This window comes from Mercenaria mercenaria, chromosome 2 (genome assembly GCF_021730395.1).
Source record: "Mercenaria mercenaria strain notata chromosome 2, MADL_Memer_1, whole genome shotgun sequence".
Classification (NCBI taxonomy): Eukaryota; Metazoa; Mollusca; class Bivalvia; order Venerida; family Veneridae; genus Mercenaria; species Mercenaria mercenaria.
The window spans coordinates 71,118,160-71,129,218 of record NC_069362.1 but is presented as its reverse complement, the minus strand read 5'-3'; the positions used below and the strand labels follow the sequence as shown (position 1 = coordinate 71,129,218).

The following is an 11,059-nucleotide window of genomic DNA, read 5'->3' as shown; positions in this document are numbered from 1 at the left end:
ACATTATGCATTGTATTGTGCATCCCTAGACTGCTTCAAGTGCTCAGAAGTCTTGTGGAATTGCGACACTGCCTGCTCATCCAATTGTGGGAAATACAAGGGAGAGTAATACTACTGTGTAATAAGTAAGCATTTTAACCTGTGTTATCTCCCGTAGTTCACGGGTTGTAAACAAAAGTTTTTTTAAAGGTGCAAATTTTAAATGCATTTTAAAACTGTAACTTGAGTAAAATATGACTTTAACTAAAGACAGGTGAGCAAAAAAGTAATAAGTTCTTGCACACCTGTGTCTACTTTCGGTTTTGGTTTTGTTCATTGCAGAACACCACGTGACCACTACTCGTAAACCAATCAAATGGTGCTGTCAGAGACTATTGGACCTAACCAATTAATTGGCACGGACACAAAACATGTATTTTAGAGTAACTTTTGACTTGTTTTGAAGCAGTTATTTTATTTAAACTTGACAGTTTTCAGGAAAGGTATTTCGAGGGATATTAGTCGACTCGTTTACAAATAAAGGTTGGTATTATTTTCACCTGGTCTGGGACGTCCCAACCCCAGTGACCAGACCACATGTTCGTACCCGTGTCATTCTTTGTTGATTATTACTGTATTTCATATTTCCATTTTAACCGGATTTTTGTTTTGAAAATGCAGGGTACACTGTCAGGGGCGTATCTTTTTTTAAGTTTCACGGGCGGATTAGAAGGGGTGGAATTTCTTAAGGGTGCAGCATGCCCCCTGAGAATTTTTGACAAATACACCTCAGTGGTGCAAATTTATTTGTCATATGATTTAGTATTACATTTGTCAGTCTTATAACTACCATTGATATGATTTTGTAATCAAAGCAAGCCAAACAATTCTGAAATGATTGAAGTATATACTCATTCATAATATAGTACCTGTTTTTCATCCCTACATGTGTCCGTCCCATCATTCTTTGTTTGCGTTTTTTCTTGGCCACAACTGGCTGTAATTTTCAACATTACTTCATGGGAAGCTTCATGACCAAGAAGAGATGTACAGATATTTTGCACGTTCTGGGTGGATTATTTTAGCAGAGTAATGGTCCTTAAAAATGGTATTTTAATTCTGTTTTACTTGGATTTAATGATGCTTAATTCATAGGAATGATTCAGTATGGAGCCTCACTTTGCATATATATATATGGTTTCACAATTATTTTTCATGGAGTCATGGCGCTTTTATTTTTTGATAGCTTGATTATTCAAAGAATAGGTAGAATCTAGACCTTTAATTAGTATTACACTCAGACATTCATCGTCATCCACAACTGTGTTGGCATCCAGATTTGGTTTGTAAGCTGATATCTCATTAACCACTTGTGCCCTGAATTGATTGAAATTTAGTGTGGCATTAGTCAGTTGATGCGTCAAGTGCAGTGTGTTGTGTATTTGTCACCTTCCGCACTGGCTAGTCTTCTGGTGAAAAAGAAGCCGAGAGCATAAGTCTTCCCTGCAAGTACATAGCCTCTCTGCAGACAAGCCCTTTTGCAATGCCTCCCAGATGGCGCCACATGGTAACTGAGCACCTTGCGGCCTCAGGCAGAACTGCAGGGGACTCAGAGAAGGTCTGCCCCCAGACATGGGGCATGCCAGGCCCACTAGTGTGTGGACACGCCCTGATGCCTATGAAAAGACCCCAGCTATGGGACAAATAGTCCCTGTGTTCCCAGGGTAGGGTATGAACTCGGAACTAAGGGTGAGGTAACCCTGACAGAAACCTAGAGAGTCTAAGACAGAGGTGCTGGGCCATTGGCACTCTCTGGACAAACTACAGCACTATGCAATATCGCTATGCTGCATACGAAGAAGAAGATTGAAATTTCACTAACTTGTTCCAAGTAATAATCTGACATGCAGTGTCATGCAGTGTTTGCCAGTTCCATCACTCAGTTCTGCATTTTTGCCAAGTTATGTCCCATTTTGACGTAGCAATATTTGGTTAAGTTTTTATGTAAGCTTTTATCTCAGTAACCGTTAGAAGAAATGGATTGGAACTTCTCATTCATATGCACTGTGATGATCTGACATGCAATGCACAAGTTTCGTTACTCAATTTTATACTTTTACAGACTTACCATAATTATGCTTCTTTTTCCACTGAGCAATTTTTGGTTAAGTTCGTATCATCTCAGTAACCACCACTGAGAATAGATTGAAGCTTTACACACTTGTTCACTTTGATAATCTGACATGCAAATGTACAAGTTCCATCACTCTGTTTTGCTGTTTTACAAAGTTATGCCCCTTTCTACCACTTTTGATTTTTTAGTGACAACGCTTTTGAATAGCCGAACTATGCTGTCCTCTGACAGCTCTTGTTACCTGTCAGGTTTGTGCAGAGATTCTTGTACAGACTGCATGTAAATTTGTATTTCATTAAGGCAATAAAAAGCTGTTTTGCCAGCTTCTGTCAGAATATCTATTCCAAAAATTATGAGCTCAGCCCCAGAAATATCAATTAAGAGACCAATTTTCTTGCATTATTAGATAGATGATTTCTTTGTATTTGAATAATCAATGTTATCATAATAGTAAGAAGAAAAATATGAGCCATGCCATGGGAAAACCAACATAGTGGCTTTGCGACCAGCATGGATCCAGACCAGCCTGCGCATCCGCGCAGTGTGGTCAGGATCCATGCTGTTCACTTTCCTAGCCTATTGCAATTAGGGAAACCATTAGCAAACAGCATGGATCCTGACCAGACTGCGCAGATGCGCAGGCTGGTCTGGATCCATGCTGGTCGCAAAGCCACTATGTTGGTTTTCCCATGGCACGGCTCATATGATAAAAACCTGCTACAATGTATCAGATAGTACATTAATGTTTTGAAGGAACTATTTTAACCTTTTTTAACTAAGAATCTCTTTATTTTGGATAGACATACATGTTTGTGTTCTTTATCAGCTGCATCTTCACAGAAGCAATTTGTATAATGTAAAAGAACAAAATAATTGAATAGATGTGGGTCTATAATATGCCTACTTGAAAACCTTGTAAACCTCTTATATTTGGTCTAATTTTGAGAATTCTTTCATACTGGGCATTTGTGTAATAATGTAAAGGATCTGCAGATCTGCTATTGAAAGACTGGATCACCTGAAGAGGATTATCTATGTTACACATTTTAAGATTAAAAGGCTAGAGTCTAGTAACAAATATAAGGTAATGGAGAAGTTAAGGTAGTGTTGCATACACCCAACAGTTGTCCACTGGTGGCTCTCAGTGACTGTCAACTTGTGGTTTTGTAAGATTCATTCATAAAATCACTGAAATCTCTTCCACATTTTATAATGGTATCTAAAGAAAATACCAGGGTATTTGACTGGTATAAAATGTTAAGGTTTAGGAGTGTTTCTTCAAAACACAGATTTATTTGATAAATGAACAACATCTTTACCAACACTCTACCTGACCATGACATGTTGTGCTGTACTGTCCTATACGATGGATACTTAAACATTCTCAAAAAGTTGTCCCCCTTTAAAAATGAATACCAAATTTAAACAATTGCTGAAAACTACGTTCAGCCTGGTTATGTGAAATTTCAGCTCTGGGACGTTATAGAGTAATATACATGTTTTATAATATGCTGCTCAATTTTCATGTGAAACAACCTTTTCTTTCTATGATTTGATATTGTTTGATTTTTTCCCCGCAAAATGTAAGGCTAAGTAACTACAACTGCTGCGGTCTCTCAAGACAGAACTGAAAAAAATGCATCATAGAAATATGTACTTGCAGCAAAGTGTCTGTGTTTTTTGTCCTGTTTCTAGCTACTGTGAAATCATTAAATTTCGTGGGCATGAAAATTTGTGGTTTTGGTCAAGACGGCAATTTCGTGGGGATATGAATTCGTGGATTTCAACTTTTGAACAAAAAATGAATGGAAATTTTACTTGTTCGTTGGGATTAAATTTCGTGGATTGACGCAACCACAAAATCCACGAAAATTAGTCCCCCACGAATATTAATGATTTTACAGTATAATGGCTGTACCAGGACTGTTACATTGGATCATGTAAATGATTTCAAAGTCTAGTTGCCAGAATGAATGAGTATGAAGTTTTCTGTTTACTTATATGACTAAGTCCATTGTTTTTGTTTTTTCAGTAGGTCACAGTACATTATTTTTGTCCTTGCAACATGAAATGTATACAGATCTAATTTCTCTGACCTATTGTTGAAATGGGCTGTGCAGTGAAATACTAGTAACTTCTTTTCTGCCATGCTTCTTGCCTTTGGCATTTAAAGCTAATTCCGTAAATTTGAGCAAAAATCACACTTATCAGACATACAATGTACAGGTTCCATACCACTTTTTATGCCCCCAAAGGTGGCCAAATTAAAACCGCGCTGTCCGTCCGTGTGTGCGTGCATCAGTCCGTCTGTGTGTGCATCCATCATTCCATGTGTCCGTGTAAGTACTTTCCTGGCTGTAACTCTGCCATCCATGAAGGGATTTTGAAATAACCTGGCATAGATGTAATGAGATGATGTGTTATGTGCAAGACCTAGACCCCAGGCTCCAAGGTCAAGGTCACACTTAGAGGTCAAAGGTTAACAGGGTCTGTTTCGTATCTGGTCCATAACTTTGCCGTCCATGAAGGGATTTTAAAACAACTTGGCATAAATGATTATCATAGTGAGATGATATGTCATGCGCAAGACCCACACCCCTAACTCCAAGATCAGGGTCACACTTAGAAGTCAAAGGTTAACAGGGTCTGTTTTGTGTCTGGTTCATAGCTCTGCCATTCATCAAGGGATTGTGAAATTACTTGGCATAAATGTTTCACATGAGACAATATGTCATGTGCAAGATCCAGTCCCCTAGCTCTAGGGTCAAGGTCACACTTAGAGGTTTAAGGTTAACATGGTTTATGTGTAGTTTTGTCAGGTGTCGGGATCACTTCATTAACAAAAGACATTGCCCTTTAAGGTAGTTTTTCACATTTGATAAACCGGAAATGATGGTATCCGGAAAACATAGAACAAAGCTTGGATTAAAGTTAGAAATAAGATATTAAAACATCTGACATGTTAAATAATTCAAAATAGTGTGGACTTTGCAGTTTACTTTAATCATGGGCAAATGTCTCAAAAACAAGCATACAGACCTATACATTTTATTTCACTGCATGAAAGGCCATATGTTTATTTACAACATTAAAATCTATCTTGTAGTAAAAATTTCTATTCATGAAAATATTGTGAAAGTTATGATTTTCCCTTGACTTCCATAGACTTACGAAAAGTTGCTTGAGGTCCAAATTTTTTAAATCGGTCTTGCAAAAAATCAAGCATACAACCCTATCTTTTTTATTTGCTGAATTTTCTAAGTATATTCTTAAGTTTTAAAAAGTCAGTTTAATCAAACTATACATTGTAGAAAATTTTTCGATCCGATAGTGAAGAACTACCTTAATTATGTTACAATCCATAAATTACCAAATAATAAAGTAATCCATTAATGGATCTTCATGACATTTAACACAAATGTAGATCACTATAGGGAGGTGGTGCTTGCATATCTTTCATCAGGATCTCTTGAGTAACTGCAGAGTTCTTGCCCTTTAATTGTTTTAAAATTCTTAATTTTCCATGAAACAAAGGAGCCCATTGATAGATCTTCATGAAACTGAATACAAATATTGATCACCGTAGAGCAGACCTTTCCCCCTTGATTTTGTAAAAAAAGCAAGAACCAACAAAGAGTTGCTTGGTCTTTTTGTACATTACATGTGTATATTTAGAAATTAAATGGCTTTCAAAATGTAGTCCCCTTATAAAGTCCCCTTATAAACAAAAAAAATATTTGGCAGGGGATATAAAGCATGTTTGACTTTCTTCTCTTCAAAGAAGTCCAAATGTAGAAGAAAAACAAACTTTTTCAATAGCCTTTTTAAAAAATATCTGAATTTTTGTGTGACATGATGAGATAATTTTGAACAATGACAGGTCTGTTCTTATCAGTTACATTATAAAATATTGTAAATGTGCCTGTGACATTGGGCTTCGATAAATCTTCCATCAAGTACATTGCAATATGTCTAGTATTTTGAAGAAACTACAAGTTATAGTTGGCTCCCTGGTGTATCTTGGTAAAGTTAGATGTCAGTATTGTTGGACATGTTGGGTTGTGTATATACACTGTAAGATTACTGTTAATCCAGTGTCTTTGATTTAGTAAATCCAGGGTAATACGTATGTTATACAGTAAAGTCATTTATAAAAGACTTTGTTTATTTCTGTTTCAAACTGAACTGCACAACATTCCATGCCTTTATACCCCATGAAAAAACTTGACTAACAATCTTTCCCTACACTTGCCTTCACCTGTGCATTCCACTCTTGGCCCCAGGCCATCCTTGCCTCACACTCTTGTCCCACACCCTTGCTCTACTCTCTTGTCCCCCAAACTTGCACCAAAGACATTGTCTTTATGGCTTTCCATACTTCACACTCACCCAATGCTACCTATGATTAAATTTTTTACTCCAAGCAGGTGAACTTAGGTTTGAATTCCAGTTTTGATACTTTTGAATTATCACATGCTTTTCACGTACTACTTAAGTAGTTTTTCTAAACCTGTTGTTGGTTGTTAGGTAGGACTGTGGTGTTAGCATTTTGAGTTCGTTTCCCAGTTGCATCTGATACCCTGACAAGTGTGCAATGCTGGTTGATAACTGGTACTGTTTCCTGCAAGGAGACAAATATCACACTGTTGTAGGTTTGGCTGAAAACAAGTTGTTCCATCCATTCCAGGTGTGGACTTCTGGTGGTTACCAGTGTTACATATGAAACTCTTACTTTGAGTATGGTAAGAATATATGTTATTAATATATATAAATGCTTATAGAAGTTAGGAATGTCAATTCTTGACATTGTGGTTATAAGTATATCATAATTGATCCTGTTATTGCATGGTATAATAAAGTTGTAATTAGTTATTTATGTAAAGATGATTTATACTCGTTAATATCTACTACATGTTTTACTTTGTAATATATGCATTAACCATTTCAATAGATATGCATTTTTTTATTTTTTTTATTTTATCTTTATATCAGCTACTTCACACACAGCCATTTAGGACAATTCTGTCCTACAACACAGTTATTTGTATTACCAACCTTTTAACCTTTGTGTTATTTGCAAACCGACTTGGTCCTGTACCTAAATCCTCAAATATCTTTTTATTCCCATAAGATAATGTATGAAAAGATTGAAATGAAAAGAGATTTAACATCAAGGTGTCTTGTCTAAGTAGTTAAAAGCTAGGTTCGTATTGAAAAAGAGAACAGGTTAAAGTCATAAAGTCCATAAATGGACATTGTGGTCAATGGTTTGTTAATGGGGTTCAATGAAAGCGGAGGTATCTGGTTTCATGCGGCCTGTTTACCCGAATGAAGATCACTGAAAAACCTAGTTATTATTTATACTTTATGTCAACAGTTAAAAAGGAACTGGGTTTTCACAGTCATGTCAAAATAGAAATATGTAATTGCTATTGAAAACACTCTTCCAAAATCTTTTCATACCACTGATAATTTAAAACATTCCAATTAATTATGAATACTTGAGTGGTAACTGATCTTACATGCATCACATTCTCTTTCAACATAGGACTTAAAGTGAATATTGTTAAAACATTTCTATAGCATATTGTGACAGAAAACATAATCAATATTTTGTAACATGAATTGATATTATTTTTCAAGCAAATACTATGTTATGCAGAACTTATGACATTATACCCTGAGTAAATATTGTGTAAGCATCTCTCCAGCATGGAATGACATTATACTCTGAGTAAATATTGTGTAAGCATCTCTCCAGCATGGAATGACATTATACTCAGAGTAAATATTGTGTAAGCATCCCTCCAGCATGGAATGACATTATACTCGGAGTAAATATTGTGTAAGCATCCCTCCAGCATGGAATGACATTATACTCGGAGTAAATATTGTGTAAGCATCCCTCCATCATGGAATGACATTATACTTGGAGTAAATATTGTGTAAGCATCTCTCCAGCATGGAATGACATTATACTCGGAGTAAATATTCATAATTTTATATAAGCAATTCATTCTAGCTTGAGTTGTATGGAAGGGAATCTCCGCCAGGACATGCATGCTGCCAAATGACATTGCTATGTTATTTACTTACATGCGTTCTGCAATATTGCAACTGCATTTTAGGGAATTTCTGCCAGGACATGCATGCTGCTAAATGACAAATGCATGTTGCCTTGTGTTATTCGTTTTAAACTAAATGCAACATCCATGCGTCCTTGTGTTACCTTCCATCCGTTAGTGGCACATACCTTGCATCTTTCGTCACTGCATGTATGTAAAACGCATATTCTTGCGTGTAAATGGCAAATGCATTCATTGTGTGGCATATTAAAATGTTTATGTGAACAAGTTCTAAGTGTTTTGTACATTTTACTTTCTGAAATTGATTAAATCGTTCCTCCATTATATAAAACTAACACATGTATGTTAACATTTAGTTGTTGCCCGTTGTTTTTTGTTTTTGATATATAGGTCCCTGCTGTAGACCTTTTCTGTGTAGGTCCCTACTTTAAATTCATGGATTCTTAGTATTGCAATGATTGAAATTTATGCAAGGCGAAAACAGTGCTAACTAAGCACTAAGCAGCACGAAGTTAATCAAATGCGACTTTAACATTTTGTAATATGAAATTTGTAGAAAGCTGGTAACCAGAATTTCCGGCAGTTTCCATAAAATCAGTGAACCATGAACGGTGTTTTAGTAAAAAAGTACTCATAATTTCCAGCTGTCCAGGGACGTAATTTCCACCGAAAACAACACAAGTATACACGGGTAAGTTTTAGAGGTGCGCGGCATTACCTGTATACCAGTAACCGTGGTACCATCTTCCCGTGGTACGATACCGCGGTACCATCGGGGAATACCGGTATTTTATCAACATTATCCCTACTTCTGTTTATTTTTAATTTACATTGTCTATGTAGCCTTCCGTAACAGAATTGACACCATGCATGATTTTCCGATTTATATCTCTGGAATTCCCAGGCTACTATTATTAGTTTCCAAAAATAATCACCCAAATGTACCTTCGAAAACCTCCAGATTTTTCCGTATAGATGGATGACATCATGGGCGCACTTGTTTTTACTTTGAGTCTGGTAAATTCGGCGAGTCCCAATTTCTTGTTTAAATGATGATAGTTTAAAATATCCCAGTATGTATTTGCACGTATTAAAAAAGAAATAAATAGTATGGAAAATGTCGAGTCTAAATTTATTATTTTTTGTTTGAAAACAATCTGATGAAGCCTTCATAAACGTTACTGGTTTATCAAACGGGTGCACGAATCGAACTTCAAACAAGCGCGACCTATATACATGTGACCCAGTGCTTCCCTAGAGACAATATGGCGTCTTCCAACGAAGACACGCTGGTAAAAAATACTAAGGGTCATTAATCTAACTAGTCATTAGTCAAGTTCTTATTCCAGTGTATTTTTTTCTTTAATTCTAGTCAAGTAACTAGTCGTCGTCGTTGCTCATAATAAATTAAGTATTTCTGAGAGTTTTTCAATATTTTTATGACCACTACCATAGCTGTAAGTCTTACGATGAATATGGTGGTATACCATGGTATATACCACGGTACTTAGGAAAAAACCGTGGTATACCGCGGTATTTTTTTCAAGGCGGTACCCAGCCCTAGTAAGTTTAGACTCTCTCACCGTTTAACCTACGGAAACTACCGAACACGTGAATTTGCTGTCGAGAGTGGTCTCCCGTGTATACTAATTTGCGCTAAAATGTTTGCTTTTTGTTGGTTCCCTGTAATGTTGTAATGCACTACCATGCTTACATTTTTGTTATACTGCAATTTAAATATTTATTAAAGCCATGTGTTTTAGTATATTATTTTTGCCGGGGGAACTGTAATATAAACAAGAACCAAGTGGTTGCAAGCATCACTAATGTTAAATCCAAAAAGCAGTAATAATCAAGTTATGAAAATTTCGGAATATTCACAAGTCACAACGTTGTTAATAGCTCGTTACATTCAGTAGCAACAACGTCAAATACGCGTAAGAAAATATAGAATACAGTTAGTAATAACATGAGTATACATTTCAATATTGTAGTAAGCAAACAAAAAGGTTGAACGCACTTGTCAGTTACATGCAAGAATAACCGATATTCATGAAAGGACTGTTTTCTTAGCATTAAGAAGCATTAAAGATGAATTTCTTGTTAGCCAAATGTAAGAAACTAAAATGCAGTTGCAATGTTGCAGAACGCATATGTAAGTAAATAACATAGCAATGTCATTTAGCAGCATGCCTGTCCTGGCGGAGATTCCCTTCCATAGAGTTGACCTTATACACCCTGTAAATATTGTGTAAGCATCTCTTCAACTTTAATGAATGAGTAAATATTGTGTAAGCATATCTCCAGCATGAATTAGCATTGTACTCCTTGCAAATATTTTAATCTGCTTATGATAGCAGGGCAAGACTTCGGCATTAATTAGCATTATATTTCTAGCAACAGTAAACATTTTATCCTTGGAAAATTATTTCATTGAATTGGTTGTCCTATTACTAAAGCTATCCAGCTATCTTTCAGTGATCCTACCCAGGTGCTAGTTGGTTCCTGAAATAATATGGGAGTCTTCGTCCACATTAAAGCTAGAAAATTGCTGTATTTAATTTTGATCATGTCCATGTGACTTAAATCCCTAAACCAAACAGAGTACCTGTGTCAGGGTATAGCCTAAAATGATACATTTAGTGCCAATGAAAACCACAGTTACTCTATTATCAAAAGTACTATCTTTAGTGTTGAAGTGTTACCTTTATGACACCTTGTTACTCTTATGACCACAAATTGATGTGTTACCTTTATGACACCTAGTTACCTATATGACCACAAACTGTTAGTGTTACCTATATTTATGGTGTCTACAGTAGGCTTGCACCTTGAAAAATTGTGTCATAAATGATAAAAT

At 36.0% G+C, this 11,059-nt stretch overlaps 1 protein-coding gene across 2 annotated transcripts in view; it reads left to right on the top strand.

Annotated features, from left to right (window-relative positions):
- Positions 1-350: 350 nt before the first annotated feature.
- LOC128555211 (myosin-VIIa-like) overlaps positions 351-11,059 on the top strand; it is a 36,709-nt gene continuing 26,000 nt past the window's right edge. The window contains exons 1-2 of one of the 2 annotated variants that reach the window (XR_008369876.1): positions 351-522; positions 6,801-6,855. The gene's annotated coding sequence lies outside the window, so the exon portion shown is untranslated. The remainder of the gene's footprint in view (positions 523-6,800; positions 6,856-11,059) is intronic. The other variant, XM_053536882.1, reaches the window with a different exon arrangement.